This window comes from Garra rufa, chromosome 3, assembly GCF_049309525.1.
Source record: "Garra rufa chromosome 3, GarRuf1.0, whole genome shotgun sequence".
Classification (NCBI taxonomy): Eukaryota; Metazoa; Chordata; class Actinopteri; order Cypriniformes; family Cyprinidae; genus Garra; species Garra rufa.
This window is the reverse complement of record NC_133363.1, coordinates 39,059,418-39,075,449: the sequence shown is the minus strand read 5'-3', so window position 1 is coordinate 39,075,449 and position 16,032 is coordinate 39,059,418. Positions and strand designations below refer to the sequence as shown.

Genomic DNA, 16,032 nt, shown 5'->3' with positions numbered 1-16,032 from the left:
TTGTGCAAAGTAATATCTAATCATTCAACTTTGCCATGACCATATAAATAGTCCCAGCGATAAAAGCATGATTTACTGTAGCAACTTCACCATTCAAATGACGTGTTTGTACAGCAGAATTAATACAAGTGCTTTAACAGAAATATCAGCTCTGTGTGTTTGCTTTTAAACCTTCAGAAATGTATTGCCCTTTGCTACCATTGTAAGTGCGTTATTGTAAATGTGATTTTTGTTTGTGAGATCAAACTGGAAGATCAGTCAAAATGATTTTCTGTGGTAATTTACAGCCTGCCACAAATGCTGTTGAAAGAGGTTAACTTGTATTGAACTGGGACTCTGAACTGAATTTTATAAATGCCTAGATAGTATAAGGATACTATAATGCTTAGATGTTATAGTACATTCAGGACCCTGCATGGGATTTACAGTGCCTTCATTACCCCTTCATTTTTTTCACATTTTGTTATGTTGCTGCCTTATAGTAAGCTGCTTTAAATTAATTTTTCCCCACATCAATCTACACCCCATGCACCATAATGACCAAGCAAAAATACAATTGTCACAACTTTGTCAATTTATTTTTTAAAAACGAATGAAATAAGTACATTGCATAAGTATTCACACCCTTAACTTAGTACTTAGCTGAAGCACCTTTTCAGCCTCAAGTCTTTTTGGGTATGATGTGACAAGTTTTGCACATCTGCCTTTGGCAATTATAGGCCATTCTTCTCACCTCTTCACCTCTCAAGCTCTGTCAGCTTGAATTGGGGCAGACACACGTTTTCAGGTTTCTCCAGGCTGTGCCTGGGCCACTCAAGGACATTCACAGAGTTGTCTGTAAGCCCCTCTTGCTGTGTGCTTAGGGTCAATTGGCTGTTGGAAGGTCAACCTTCTGTCCAGACTGAGGTTATGAAGGCTCTTAACCAGGTTTTCAGTAAGGCTATCTCAGTATTTTGGTGCATTGAGCTTTTCTTCTACTCTGAAGAGTCCCTCAGTCCATGCCAAAAAAATAACAAACAAAAAAAACAGGAAAAACAGGCTGCTACCACCATACTTTACTTTTGGGATGGTACACTGAGAATCTTGTTTCTCACAATCTGAGGGTACTCTAGATGCTTATTTTGAATTCCAAGTGTGTTCTCATATGTTTTCACTGAAGAGATGATTGAGGTTGCCACACTACCATAAAACCCAGATCGGTGGAGTGTTGCAGTGATGTTTGTCCTTCTCTAAGTCTCTTCCATCTGCATATATGATCATAGAGCTCAAGTGAGTGACCCTTAGGTTCTTGGTCACCACTCTAACCAAAGCCCTTCTCCATCAATTGCTCAGTTTGGCCAGGAGGCCCACTCTAGGAAGAGTCCTGGTTGTTTCAAACTTCTTCAAATAAGGCTAACGGAGACTACAGTACATGCTTCTGTGAACCTTCAATGCAGCAGAATTTTTCTGAACTGTTCCCTCAGATGTGTGCCTTTATGCAATCCTGTTTCTGAGCTCTACAGGCAGTTTCTTTTTTACCTCAGGGCTTGGTTTTTTGTTTGATATGCATTTCTAGCTGTTAGACCTTTTATTAAGACGTGTGCCACAGGATAATTTTAACTTTAATGCAATGGAACCATTCAAGTTTTTTATTTTTAATAAATTCGCAAAGATGATAAAAACTTGTTTTTTTGCTTTGTCATTATGGTGTATGGGGTGTAGATTGATTTAGGGAAAAAAGTAATTTTAAGCAGTTTAACATAGTGCAGCAATATAATAAAACACAAAAAATGAAGAGGTATGAATACTTTCGCAAGGCACTGTATATGGTAAGCAAAACATCATCTTATCATATCCTATCAGTCATGACACAAAAGTTTATAAATAGACGCTTACCTCAGTCCACTGATAATTCTTCAGTGTCCCTCCCACCTCCTCCTCTATTTATGTTCTCTCTCTGTATGTATTGCACATTGTGTAGTCTTGATTAAGTACTCCAAGGGGAGAATTTAAATCTTAAGTCAAGTCTCATGCTTGATCCCTTCCATCATAGATGGCATTCCAAATATGTTTAACTTTATCTCCTTTAAAGGATTATGAAAATACGATCTCATAAATTATTCTGGTTTATTGTGTAAGGGCCTGGACACATTATATAGCTAAATCATTAAATCATTCTGCAGGAATTCTTTTCAAATTAAAATCTGAACCTTTTCCCTCTGTGCTCAATAATTTTCTTTGGCATAAATCTAACAAAACACATTACTGTGTGAGCACCATCCCTACAGTAAAGCTTTTCAAATATGGCTTCGCTTTCAGCTGGAATTTGCTCAAATTCAATTCAAGACATTGTTCTTGGTTCACGCTACTGTTGGTGGCTATCAAAATTGCTATAAAAGGTAGTCATACAATAAATAAAATAGCGGAGTTCGTTCAACTTCCATGTTGCATTGTGTTCAGAAATCATTTTAATACAATCGTTTAATACGTTGCTGATCATTTTAAAGGATTAGTTCACTTCCAGAATAAGAATTTCCTGATAATTTACTCACCCCCATGTGATCCAAGATGTTCATGTCTTTCTTTCTTCAGTTGAAAATTAAGTTTTTTGAGGAAAACATTTCAGGATTTTGCTTCATATAGTTGACTTTAGTGGTTCCCAATGGTTTGAACTTCCAAACTGCAGTTTCAAGGCAGCTTCGAAGAACTCTACACCATCCCAGTCGAGGAATAAGAGTCTTATCTAGTGAAACGATTGGTCATTTTATAAGCAAAATACAAATTTATATACTTTTTAACCACAAATGCTTCTCTTGCATTAGCTCGACCTCACACATTATGTAATCACGCACAAGTGACAGAAGTACCGACCGAAGTGTTTATATTACAGTGTAAGTGTTTACAATGAACGTGCAAAGAAAGTCCCTTTACAAAAAAAACGTAAAAGCATGATATCAGACGATTTTGAAGTTGGAGTTTTTTTGCCCTACCCTAACTTTTTTGAACTGAAGTACACAGACAAAGGACTATCCGCTTGTGACTTTTCCAACATGATTTGTGCGATGCATGAGCAAGTGCTAGTGCAAAACGAGCATTTGTGGGTAAAAAGTAAAAAATCGTTTTCCTAGATATGACCCTTGGATCGTGTAGGGCCTTTTAAAGCTGCATTAAAACTACAATTTGGAAGTTTAAACCATTGGGAAACACAGAAGTCAACTGTATGGAGAAAAATCCTGAAATGTTTTCCTTAAAATATTAATTTCTTTGCGACTGAAGAAAGAAAGACATGAACATCTCGGATGATATGGGGTGAGTACATTTTCAGGATTTTTTTTATACTGGAAGTAAACTAATCCTTTCCTACACACTGCTCACATCATTAATATCAGTCATAACAAGAGATAAACTACTTGTCAAAGCTTTAGATAAAATCGTTGTCGACTGTGACAAAATATGTATATAATGTAAAGCAGAAACAAGGGATACTTTCTCCTCAACAGACAAGAGTCTGGTTTAGCAGCCACATCTAAGGGAGACCCATTACGAGGGTGTTGCGCACCACAGCAAGGATTCCATTTCCTTCGAGATCAATGGATTGATGTTGCTGCCAAAACTAACTCTTCTCATTTCGTTTCAGATAAGAAGTCAGCATGCTGTAAAGAAGGCTTACTTGTAATTGAAGTATAGAGATGTGCTGTGCCTTGAGAGGATAAACAGTGTATCAGAACTAACTTCAAGTGTTACTTTTAAAAACTTTTGTCAGCAGAGAGCTTGAACTTTTACATATTTAATGACCAGCATGCATATGCAACACAAGTTTACCAGTTCAAAGGGAGGGAGTGTCTCCTATTGTGTTCTCCTTGAGTTTTCTGTGAATTGCTGTCCCCGTTGCTGTGATTGGCTGATAATACCCACCTATCTGTCTGCAAAAAAGGTCATGCTGGTGGAAATAGATGGACAAATAACACAGCTACCCAAGACGCATCACTTTCAGTCACATCTAAATCAAAACTAACTCGAAATGAACCTGAGAGGAGCTGTGAGTGAGCCGGTTCTTAGTGAGCACTCTGCTCTGTTAAATTAAAGGTGCACCTCCGGGCCTGTGACCCTCATGATACCTGCGGTGTTCACAGAGCATTTAATGACTAATGGTCTGAAAAGAAGGTGACTATAAATAACAGGTAAACAGCAGACGGTGGCAAAAAATACAAGTCAGAGAAAATGTGATTTGGTATTGTTGTTGTAATTATTTTTGAAGGTTTAAAGATGCATAAACATGAGAAAACTTTTCTTTTAAAAACGGTTAAGCTTTTAGAAATGCGTTTTGAGACACCTGCGGTTTGTTCTGTTCTGCTCCATCTAGCTTTTATAACGCAAGAATGCATTCTGTGTGAACAGGCCTTTACTTAGCACTAGCGCTTTCTTTTTCTTCCTCACTCTGTTAGTGCACAGAGCTGAAAGGATCTAATGGCATCAAGGTCACAGCACTAACACCAGGACTTAAAAATGTAATTTTAGGTATATTCCATTACAGATGTAAATGTACAGTCACTCTGCCTTAATGCTTTAACTGTTGTTCTGTATCTGTCTTTTTTAGTACTAGCATTCACTTCCAGAACAAAAATTTACAGATAATGTACTCACCCCCTTGTCATCCAAGATGTTCATGTCTTTCTTTTTTCAGTCGTAAACAAATTATGTTTTTTGAGGAAAACATTTTAGGAAGTCTTTCCATATAATGGACTTCTAGTGATTAAAAAAATCCGCTGAACCACTACATAAACTCAAACGGATACCTGGACCATTTCCAATCTGGTTTCAGACCACATCGTAGCACAGAGACAGCACTCATAAAGATAATAAATGATATTCGCCTAAATTCTGATTCTGGCAAAATATCAGTGCTGGTATTACTAGATCTCAGTGCTGCGTTTGACACTGTCGATCACAACATTCTTCTAGACAGACTGGAAAACTGGGTCGTGCTTTCTGGGATGGTTCTCAAATGGTTCAGGTCATACTTAGAAGGGAGAGGCTATTATGTGAGTATAGGAGAGCATAAGTCTAAGTGGACGTCCATGACATGCGGAGTCCCACAAGGCTAAATTCTTGCGCCACTGTTGTTCATCCTGTATATGCTCCCACTAAGTCAAATAATGAGAAAGAACCAAATTGCATATCACAGCTATGCAGATGATACCCAGATTTACCTAGCCTTATCGCCAAATGACTACAGCCCCATTGACTCTCTCTGCCAATGCATTGATGAAATTAACCGTTGGATGTGCCAAGACTTTCTTCAGTTAAACAAGGAGAAAACGGAAGTAATTGCATTTGGAAATAAAGATGAAGTTCATAAGGTAAATGCGTACCTTGATGCTAGGGGTCAAAAAAACAAAAAATCAAGTCAAGAATCTTGGTGTGATTCTGAAGTCAGACCTCAGTTTCAGTAGCCATGTCAAAGCAGTAACTAAATCAGCATACTATCATCTCAAAAACATTGCAAGAATTAGGTGTTTTGTTTCCCGTCAAGACTTGGAGAAACTTGTTCATGCCTTTATCACCAGCAGGGTGGACTATTGTAATGGTCTCCTCATTGGCCTTCCCAAGAAGACCATTAGACAGCTGCAGCTCATACAGAACGCTGCTGCCAGGATTCTGACTAGAACCAGGAAATCAGAGCATATCACACCAGTCCTCAGGTCCTTACACTGGCTTCCAGTTATGTTTAGGATAGATTTTAAAGTACTTTTATTTGTTTATAAAGCACTCAATGGCCTAGGTCCTACATACATTGCAGATATGCTCACTGAATATAAACCTAACAGACAACTCAGATCACTAGGATCGAGTCAGTTAGTAATATCAAGGGTTCACACAAAACAAGGGGAATCCGCTTTTAGCCATTATGCCGCCAACAGTTGGAGAAGAGATATACATTAGCCACATTTAAATGCAGACTCAAAACTCATCTGTTCAGTTGTGCATTTATTGAATGAGCACTGTGCTACGTCCGAACAGATTGCATCATTTTATGTATAATCATTTTTACTGTGTTAATTAATTTTAAATCAATTCTTAAATCATCTTAAATGTTCTTAAATTTTCTGTTTTTATTGTTGTGATTATTATTTTAAATTTTTATGATTTTTTATGCTATTATGATTTTAATTCCTTTTATGTACAGCACTTTGAATTGCCATTGTGTATGAAATGTGCTATATAAATAAACTTGCCTTGCTTTGCCTTCTATAATGCCCCTAAGTTTGAACTTCCAAAATTCAGTTTAAACGCAGCTTCAAAGGGCTCTAAACGATCCCAGCTGAGGAAGATGGGTCTTATCTAGCAAAATGATCGGTTATTTTCAAAAACAGTCTGACAATTTATATACTTTTAAACCTTAAATGCTCATCTTGTCTCATCTCTGCGATGTGCATGCGTAGTCTGTGTAATCCGAGTCAATACAGTAAGGGTATGTCGAAAAACTCCCATCTTGTTTACGTCTTCAACACCAAAATCGTCCTACAATGCTGTTTTACCTTTTTTTGTAAAGGGTGTTTGATCTTCTTTGTATGTTCACTTTGTAAACACTGGGTCGGTACTTCTGCAACGATGTAGGATGATTTTGAAGTTGGGGAAGAAAATGAGGTAGGAGCTTTTTAACATACCCTAACTGTATTGACCCAGATCACACAGACTATGCATGCACATCGCAGAGATGACACAAAACGAGCATTTAAGGTTTAAAAGTATAGAAATTGATGAAAATAACCAATCATTTCGCTAGATAAGACTCTTATTCCTCAGCTGGGATCATTTAGAGCCCTTTGAAGCTGCATTTAAAATGCATTTTGGAAGTTCAAACTTGGGGGCACCATACATATCCATTATATGGAGAGAAATCCTGAAATGTTTCCATCAAAAAACATAATTTCTTTATGACTGAAGAAAGAAAGACAGAAAGGTCTTGGATGACAAGGGGGTGAGTACATTATCTGTACATTTTTGTTCTGAAAGTGAACTAATTCTTTAAAGCTCAATTTGCCAGTTAGAAGTGGGTACTGAGACAGTTTTAAACTTAAATGAAGGCTAAAACGGCGGGAAAAACTAATTACTAAAATATATTTTTGTATGAAATACTTTGTTTCTTCTTCTTGCACATTAAAAATATAGTTATATCATGTAAATGGTAAATCTCTGACTTTATCCTAATGATTTCAAAAATTTAATGAATCCAATAGTCCAGACTCAGAATCAAATCAAAACATTTTAATGTTTAGTCTTTCCTTTTTATGTCTTTCCTTTGAGAAGAAATGTCTGTCTCTGGGGTTGGTTTGTTGTTATTGGGTGTATATGAGGTGCCATGTCACTTGAGTAAGAGAAAAACATACCTCCATTAAACTCTTAAAATACATATTTTCTTTAAACATTTGAGGTCATAGTTTATTTCACAACCCAGACTCCTGAAAATACATGCTTCTATATTACATTTCTCCAACACCGAAATTGCATACCTTACTGCACGTTTTCCAGAAGTTTCGAAGTAAAATGTCCAGAGAGTGGCGCTAAAACACACATTGAATACGTGGCATGTTTTTATTACACTGGACTGGACTAGACCTACCTCATAGTGTTAAAGGTGTCATGACATATTAAATTATTTTAATATGTGCCTTAAGATATACTTATAATGTTAATTAAGTTTTTTTGCAAACAAAAAAAAGTGTGGAAAAATAATAATTATCAACCCTCATTCTGAACCTCTCTCAGAAACAGGCTATTTTTTTAGGGACAGGTCCTTTGCATTGAAAATAGTATCAAGGCACCCTCGCTATTGCATGTTTTGAGTGTTTTGACAACATAATCAAAATAAAATGGTAATTTCCAGACAAGGCATTATGAAATAACGTACTTACGGTTTGATGCAGCTGCAGTCAGATCTAGTACTGCTTCGTCTTTCAACATGAACTCTTTGTGATCTCTCCATGACACTGTGCCTCATTTACAAAACAAAATGCCTTTGACAGGATGGCATTAAAAATAGCTTGTTCCTTATACTGGGATTCTTCTGATGTCTGTACAAAGATGCGAACAAAAATGCATCAAAGCGAATGTTCTTTCACTCCATTTGTCGTATTGACGACAGACTCAAGTGCGTGGACTGTGTCAGAGTGAACGCGCATCTGTATACTGTATCACAGACTAAAGAATACCCAAGACGTGTCACTCGTATAGTTTTGAATGGGGAAAAATGCATTGCTCATTATAGCCGCGATTATATACCTTCTTAATAAAAGAGCCAATCGTTGATTAGTGAAGTCAGCACTTCACTGCAGCTGCCATTAGAAGTCCCAGTTGCTATAGAAACAATCAGCATTCTGAGACGTGTGCTTAGTACTTCACATGCGCACTGGCTCATCTAGCCTGAAAAATAAGCTTTTTTAACCATATTGGAGCACAAGGAACAATATTTATGAGGCCCTTCTTGTCATTGGTGATTTCAAATATGAAATTTAATCGTAAACTTGGTGAACAGTTTTGGAGAATTTGATGTTTCCCTATTCAAAGAGATAGGAGCTGCACTTGCATGCCCGAAAGGCATTTCAAAGATGGCCGCCGAGTGACATGACTTGCCTTAAAGGGACTTTGACTGTATCTAAGATAGCGGCAGTGGTTGTAATTTCTATTTGCTTTTGATGCAATGCGACACTTGCATTCAGCATGATTATATGATTATATGCCAAAAGATCAAGGCAAATTTGATTTCTCATGTCATCATCTCTTTAACAAATGATATAAAATTATATCAAAAATGATATAAAAATGCATTTGTTGATGCAGACATGCTATTTGAACTTCCTTATGTGGATTTGATTTGTTTTGTAGAACCGTAGCTTCACAGGGTTTGAACTGGAGCTCTTAATCACTCAAGTGGAATGGCATATCACATGAGCTACAGAGCAAACATACTAAATTAGAAAACTCATTCTTATGATGCTGTTTATGTGACAACAATGTTCAAAAGTATTCGTTTTTTAAATCGTACAGGATGTTCCATTTGTTTTTTGAAGTCATAACCTGTAAATAATACTTTGTGTAAAAAATCAGAAATTTACTGCCTCTAGTGTTTAACTTTTTTCAGTTTTGCAGACATTTATATAGAGGCACGTATGAGCCTATGTTGCGATTTTAAGATCCAGTTCTCACTATTAACACAACTTCTGCCTTATAAAAACTCGAATTTACTGCTCATTAATAGTTAGTAAGGTAGTTCAGGTATTGGGTAGGATTACTCCACCCCAAAATGAAAATTTGAAATGAATGCTGAATGCTGTTTTTATTCAAATTAAAGCATAAACAGTGTATCTGCATGACGCAGCTGACACAAAACAGTGTACGCTGTTTGCGTTTAGTTGATACGCTCCAAAATGGCGATGGAAACGAATTGTTGAATAAAGTTGTTATTTTTGTTTTCTTTGCGTACGGAAACGGTTGAACCCCTAATGTCACATGGATTATTTTATCAATCTCCTTGCTATGTTTTTGGTTGTTACTGTCACGTGAATAATGGGAGTTCTGGGTCCAGATGCAGGGAAGTATTTTTAATGTAAACAAAACACAAACAAATCAAAACCAAAAGGCCAACACGGCACAATCTAACATAAACTCAAACACAAAATAAACAGAACAGGGAACAGTCTAGGTCAGGATCTCAGGAACACAGAGCAGACAGACAGTGACAAGAAACAAACCATACGGAAGACAATGCAGCCAGAAGGAGTAGTGGGAAATGAGGGTTCTTATAGAAAAGTCCAAATGGTGAACAGCTGTGAGTGAATCAGTGTAATGACAAAACAGACGTGAATACTTGGAAGTGCTGTGCAGGGAAGGGAAAACAGTGACCTCAGGTGGCTGAGGGAAGCCCCACAGCCCCGATCATGACAGTACCCCCTCCCCACGGAACGGCTCCCAGACGTTCCCTAAGTCTGGAGGGAGGAGGCACGGAGGAAGGCAAGTCAGGGGGAGGGATGGCGGGCCAGGCCCGTGTAACGGCGCGTCAGGCCCAATAGCGGACGTCGCCGCGTCAGGCACGGAGATAGCGGACGTCGCCGCGTCGGGCACGGAGATAGCGGACATCGCCGCGTCAGGCACGGAGACAGCGGACGACGCCGCGTCAGGCACGGAGACATCGGACGCCGCCGCGTCAGGCACGAAGTCAGCGGACGTCGCCACGCCAGGCACGGAGACAGCGGACGTCGCCGCGTCAGGCACGGAGATAGCGGACGCCGCCGCGTCAGGCACGGAGATAGCGGACGCCGCCGCGTCAGGCACGGAGATAGCGGACGCCGCCGCGTCAGGCACGGAGATAGCGGTTACAGCCGCGTCCGTACCAGAGAGAGCGGTCACCGGCGCGTCCGGAACAGAGAGAGCGGTCACCGCCGCGTCCGGAACAGAGAGCGCGGTCACCGCCGCGTCCGGAACAGAGAGCGCGGTCACCGCCGCGTCCGGAACAGAGAGAGCGGTCACCGGCGCGTCCGGAACAGAGAGCGCGGTCACCGCCGCGTCCGGAACAGAGAGAGCGGTCACCGCCGCGTCCGGAACAGAGAGCGCGGTCACCGCCGCGTCCGGAACAGAGAGAGCGGTCACCGCCGCGTCCGGAACAGAGAGAGCGGTCACCGCCGCGTCCGGAACAGAGAGAGCGGTCACCGCCGCGTCCGGAAAAGAGAGAGCGGTCACCGCCGCGTCCGGAAAAGAGAGAGCGCGGTCACCGCCGCGTCCGAAACAGAGAGAGCGGTCACCGCCGCGTCCGAAACAGAGAGAGCGGTCACCGCCGCGTCCGAAACAGAGAGAGCGGTCACCGCCGCGTCCGGAACAGAGAGAGCGGTCACCGCCGCGTCCGGAACAGAGAGAGCGGTCACCGCCGCGTCCGGAAAAGAGAGAGCGGTCACCGCCGCGTCCGGAAAAGAGAGAGCGCGGTCACCGCCGCGTCCGAAACAGAGAGAGCGGTCACCGCCGCGTCCGAAACAGAGAGAGCGGTCACCGCCGCGTCCGAAACAGAGAGCGCGGTCACCGCCGCGTCCGAAACAGAGAGAGCGGTCACCGCCGCGTCCGGAACAGAGAGAGCGGTCACCGCCGCCGCCGCGTCCGGAACAGAGAGCGCGGTCACCGCCGCGTCCGAAACAGAGAGAGCGGTCACCGCCGCGTCCGGAACAGAGAGAGCGGTCACCGCCGCCGCCGCGTCCGGAACAGAGAGCGCGGTCGCCGCCGCGTCCGGAACAGAGAGCGCGGTCACCGCCACGTCCGGAACAGAGAGCGCGGTCACCGCCGCGTCCGGAACAGAGACAGTGGACGCCGCCTCCGCCGCCCAACGAGCGAAAATGGCCGTCATCCACTCGGGCTCAGTCGGCTCAACGACCGCCTCCACCGCCCAACGAGCGCAAATGGCCGCCGTCTCTTTGGACAACGTCACCTTCTCCCTGAAGGGCAAAAAAGAAATCCTCCCTGCTGGACCCACTGATGCTGGCTGCATTCTGTCACGTGAATAATGGGAGTTCTGGGTCCAGATGCAGGGAAGTATTTTTAATGTAAACAAAACACAAAAGAACACAAACAAATCAAAAACAAAAGGCCAACACGGCACAATCTAACATAAACTCAAACACAAAATAAACAGAACAGGGAACACAGTCTAGGTCAGGATCTCAGGAACACAGAGCAGACAGACAGTGACAAGAAACAAACCATACGGAAGACAATGCAGCCAGAAGGAGTAGTGGGAAATGAGGGTTCTTATAGAAAAGTCCAAATGGTGAACAGCTGTGAGTGAATCAGTGTAATGACAAAACAGACGTGAATACTTGGAAGTGCTGTGCAGGGAAGGGAAAACAGTGACCTCAGGTGGCTGAGGGAAGCCCCACAGCCCCGATCATGACAGTTACATTGCTGTCTATGGGAGGGTCAGAGAGCTGTCAGAATGGATCAAACATATCCTAATTTGTGTTCCAAAGACGAACAAAGCTTTTACGGGTTTGGAACTACACGGGGGTAAGTAATTAATGACAAACTTTTCATTTTGAGGTGGAGTAACCCTTTTAAGATGTAGAATATGGTCATGCGGAATATATTATTCCCTATATTAAAGTGTTATCTAATTTGCTTAATTAGCTAAGCATAATGGAGTTAACACCCTTACTACCAACCTCTAGTACTAATGACTTTTTAATCTGTATTAAGACAGTTTTCATTGATGCTAAACATCAAACTATGATCTAATGCGCTGGTTTATTAACTAGATCATGATCAAGCTTTGACATAGATTGTGATGAAACATATTCCTCACAGCCAAAACTAACCTGACTAAGGGGACATAAATCTTCTCTTAATGATTTCCCATGCTCAGCCTATTTGTCATCAGTTTAGACAAAGCCCTTGACGGTACATCTGAAAAGATTTTTCAGTAGTTTATGACAAACTACCTGAGTTGTAACAGTCCTATTGTTCACTTCAACACTTTGCAATTTACTTTATAATCGACAAAAGCTTAATGCACCAGTCGTTTCTCATTTTCTTGTAAGCAGTGGATTACAAGCCTGATGCAGCTTATGCAGATAGACTTATCTGTCTTTGTGAAGCATATGTTTGAAGGTTAAAACTAAAATGTGATGAAAGTAAAGAAGACAGGGATAAGTGATTATTTGAGTAAATGGCAAGAGATTATTTGTGAGAAAGCAAAACAGACTAGTTTGAGGAAGATAGAAGACCAAGGGTGAGCCTAAGGAGACGGGAATGGGAAGATAATTGCAGACAGTGAAGGTCACAACAGGTGTCTGACCCCTGACAAACCCTGTTACTTTCACAAACTGTGTTGTATAAACAACTTGTTTTCCTTCAGCCAGGATTCAGACAGTTGGTTCTGTGGATAGTGGGAGAGGGAAAATAACAGTAATTATGTTTGAATCAGTCTGAGAGCTGTCATTACCCCCCATTATTTTTGCAGTCCATTCACACCATCAAAAATTTACACATTCACTCATAATGTCAGGGGTTTTTGTTACCTGTGTGTTGTGAAACAGTGGACAGAGCTAAGGTCATTCATCAAATGCAAGGAAGAAAATGCCTCTATAAATTTTACTTATTGTTTGATGTGTGGAAGAAGATAAGTATGGAGGCTTTCCCCAGTGCCTGTCCTTCTGCGGAAATTCACAGTCAGAAAAATGAAACATGTTTGTTATATTTTTGAAGATGTTTCATTGTGATGATCCTGGTGCTCCAGCTACTATTTTACCTTTTTTCCATCGACATTTCGGAATAGATGGCATCATTATGGCTGTAATGCTTGTCGATGAGAAAATTTTGATTTCTGGAAAACAATGGTTGCAGGCTTAAGTGGTTGTGCATCAATTTCCCCATAATGTTATCGTACTGACTGCTTTTGTGTTTTGTTTCGGTTTTTTGGGAATGTAATCCATTAGGAATTTAAGTCCATTTCTCTGTATGATCACCATTTCATTCGCCATATTGTATGATTGCATTTTATTTTTAATGCACAGGGCTGTAAAACATTCATCTCTATATAATTTCTTATATGTACTGCCATGTTTCTAGGAGTGTGTTGTCATTCTTGAATCAGAACAAGAAATACCCAGCAGAAACTAATTTTTATGTAATATAGGTTTTCATTATGTGTCTTATGCTGTTATGTGTAGTTAACTTGAAATTACAGAGATAGTTCACCCAAAAATGAAAATTCTGTAATTAATTACTCACCCTCATGTCGTTCCAAACCAAAAGACCTTCGTTTATCTTTGGTACACAAATTAAGATATTAAGATATCTCTGGCAGCAAAGGTCCTACCACGGTCAAGGCACAGAAATGTAGTAAGGACGTTGTTAAAATAGTCCATGTGACATCAGTGGTTCAACTGCAATTTTATTAAACTTCGAGAATACTTTTGTGTGCAAAGAAAACAAAAATAACAACTCTATTCAATGATTTCTTTTTTCCTGTGACAGTCGGACACCATTTTTGAGAGTATCAGTGACAGATTATTATATACAGTGCCTTGCGAAATTATTCATACCCCTTCATTTTTTTTCACATTTTGTTATGTTGCTTCCTTATGTTAAACTACTTTAAATTACTTTATTTTCCCACATCAGTCTACACTCCCTACTCCATAATGGCAAAGCAAAAAAAAACTGAAAAGATCCCGTTGCATAAGTATTCATACCCTTTTCTGGGACACTCAAAATTGAGCTCAGGAGCATTCATATTGCTTCTAGATGTAACTACACTTCAAGTGGAGTTAAACTGTGGCAAATTCATTTGAATGAGTGTGATTTAGAAAGGCACACACCTCTCAGAAAAGGTCTAACAGCTGAAAATGCATATCAGAGCAAAAACCAAGTCCTGAGGTCAAGATAACTGCCTGTAGAGCTCAGTGACAGACTTGCGTTAAGGCAATGATCTAGGGAAGAGTTCAGAAAAAAAATCTGCTGCGTTGAAGGTTCACAGAAGCATGTAGCCTCCATTATCTATAATGGAAGACGATTAGAACAACTAGGACTCTAGAAAATGTCTGCCAGCCCCCATCCAAGCTGACAGAGCTTGAGAGGTGAAAAGATGAGGCAATGGCAGATAATTGCCAAATGCAGATGTGCAAAGCTTGTCACATCATACCCAAAAAGACTTGAGGCTGTAAAGGTGCTTCAACTATGTACTGAGTTAAGGGTATGAATACTTATGCAATGTACTTATTTCAGTATTTTATTTTTAATACATTTGTAAAATTTGCAAATCTGTTTTTTGCTTTGTCATTATTATGGTGTATGAGATATAGATTGATGTGGGGAAAAACTAATTTAAAGCTGTTTAACATAATGCTGCAACAAAACAAAATGTGAAAAAAATGATGGGGTATGAATACTTTTGCCAGGCACTGTATCTGTCATTATTATTACCTTTGTGTCACTCCAAACCTGTATGACATTTCCTTCTAAGGAACAGTAAAGAAGATATTTTGACCGTACATTGAAAGCCATTGGGGTCCAAAACAACAGTGGACTTTAATTGTGTGGACATTTTTCAAAATATATTCTCATTTCTTTCATCTACAGATGAATGTATTTCTGGAACATGACATGAGGGCAAATAAATTGTAACAGAATTTTCATTTTTGATTCCTTAAATGCACATTTCTGGTCTTGTTTTGGATGACTCACACCTCAGATTAAATGGATTGTGAATGATGAGCATTGAAGGGAGATATTAAAGGAAGATGAAATGGCCATCAAAGGAGAAATGAAACAGTTGGTTCCTCACTTGTTTGTTTACTTTAATCCAATCCTGTCCTGTAATATCTCCCGCTGTGTTTTCAAAGAAAAACACGTCTGTCTCCAGTTATATTGAATCTGAGAGAGCTGAGAGGGAAGTAGCTTTTTTGGTGTTTATGTGAGAAGTAGCCATGGTGTATTAGCTCCACCAAACAGTTACACATTTATCTTGTTACCTACCTGATATTTTCTTAGTAAATTTTAAAATTTCTGGTAGGTATGGAAGGATCTTATGAAGGAACATGGCTTCCAAACATCATTAGTTGTTCTATGGTTCCTCCTTCGGAAATGTTTATGTTTATCTCCTAATCAGCTTGAATGTGCTCACCGGGTAAACCTGCCTGTCACTCTACTTTGTTTGCTTTGTGTAACAAACCGGGCACACACTGTACGGTTTTGGCCATGTTTTGGCCGTCTGATTCACATTTTTCCACCAAGGCAGTTTAAGTGCTGGTTCGGAGCCAGAGCCTAGTTTCAAATCGATTCTTTGTCTTTCGGCACCCAAAGCACCAGCTTGGAGCCAGGAAAAGAGGTTTGTAAATAAACATAAACATTGCTGGTCTAGAGGTAAGAACCACTTGCGTCAGGGGCTGGGGCCGAGGTTACCATGTCCAACAAGTCTAACAGAAACTTTTGACCACCATTTTTGAAATAACAACTAAACACAAATGTTGGATCCGGCATGTTTGGATGCTGTTGTAGGTTTGCAAAGCCATGAAC

General features: G+C 40.4%; 1 protein-coding gene across 1 annotated transcript in view; it reads left to right on the top strand.

Moving 5' to 3' along the window:
- ipo11 (importin 11) overlaps window positions 1-16,032 on the top strand; it is a 229,992-nt gene that overhangs the window by 64,262 nt on the left and 149,698 nt on the right. The window lies entirely within an intron of this gene.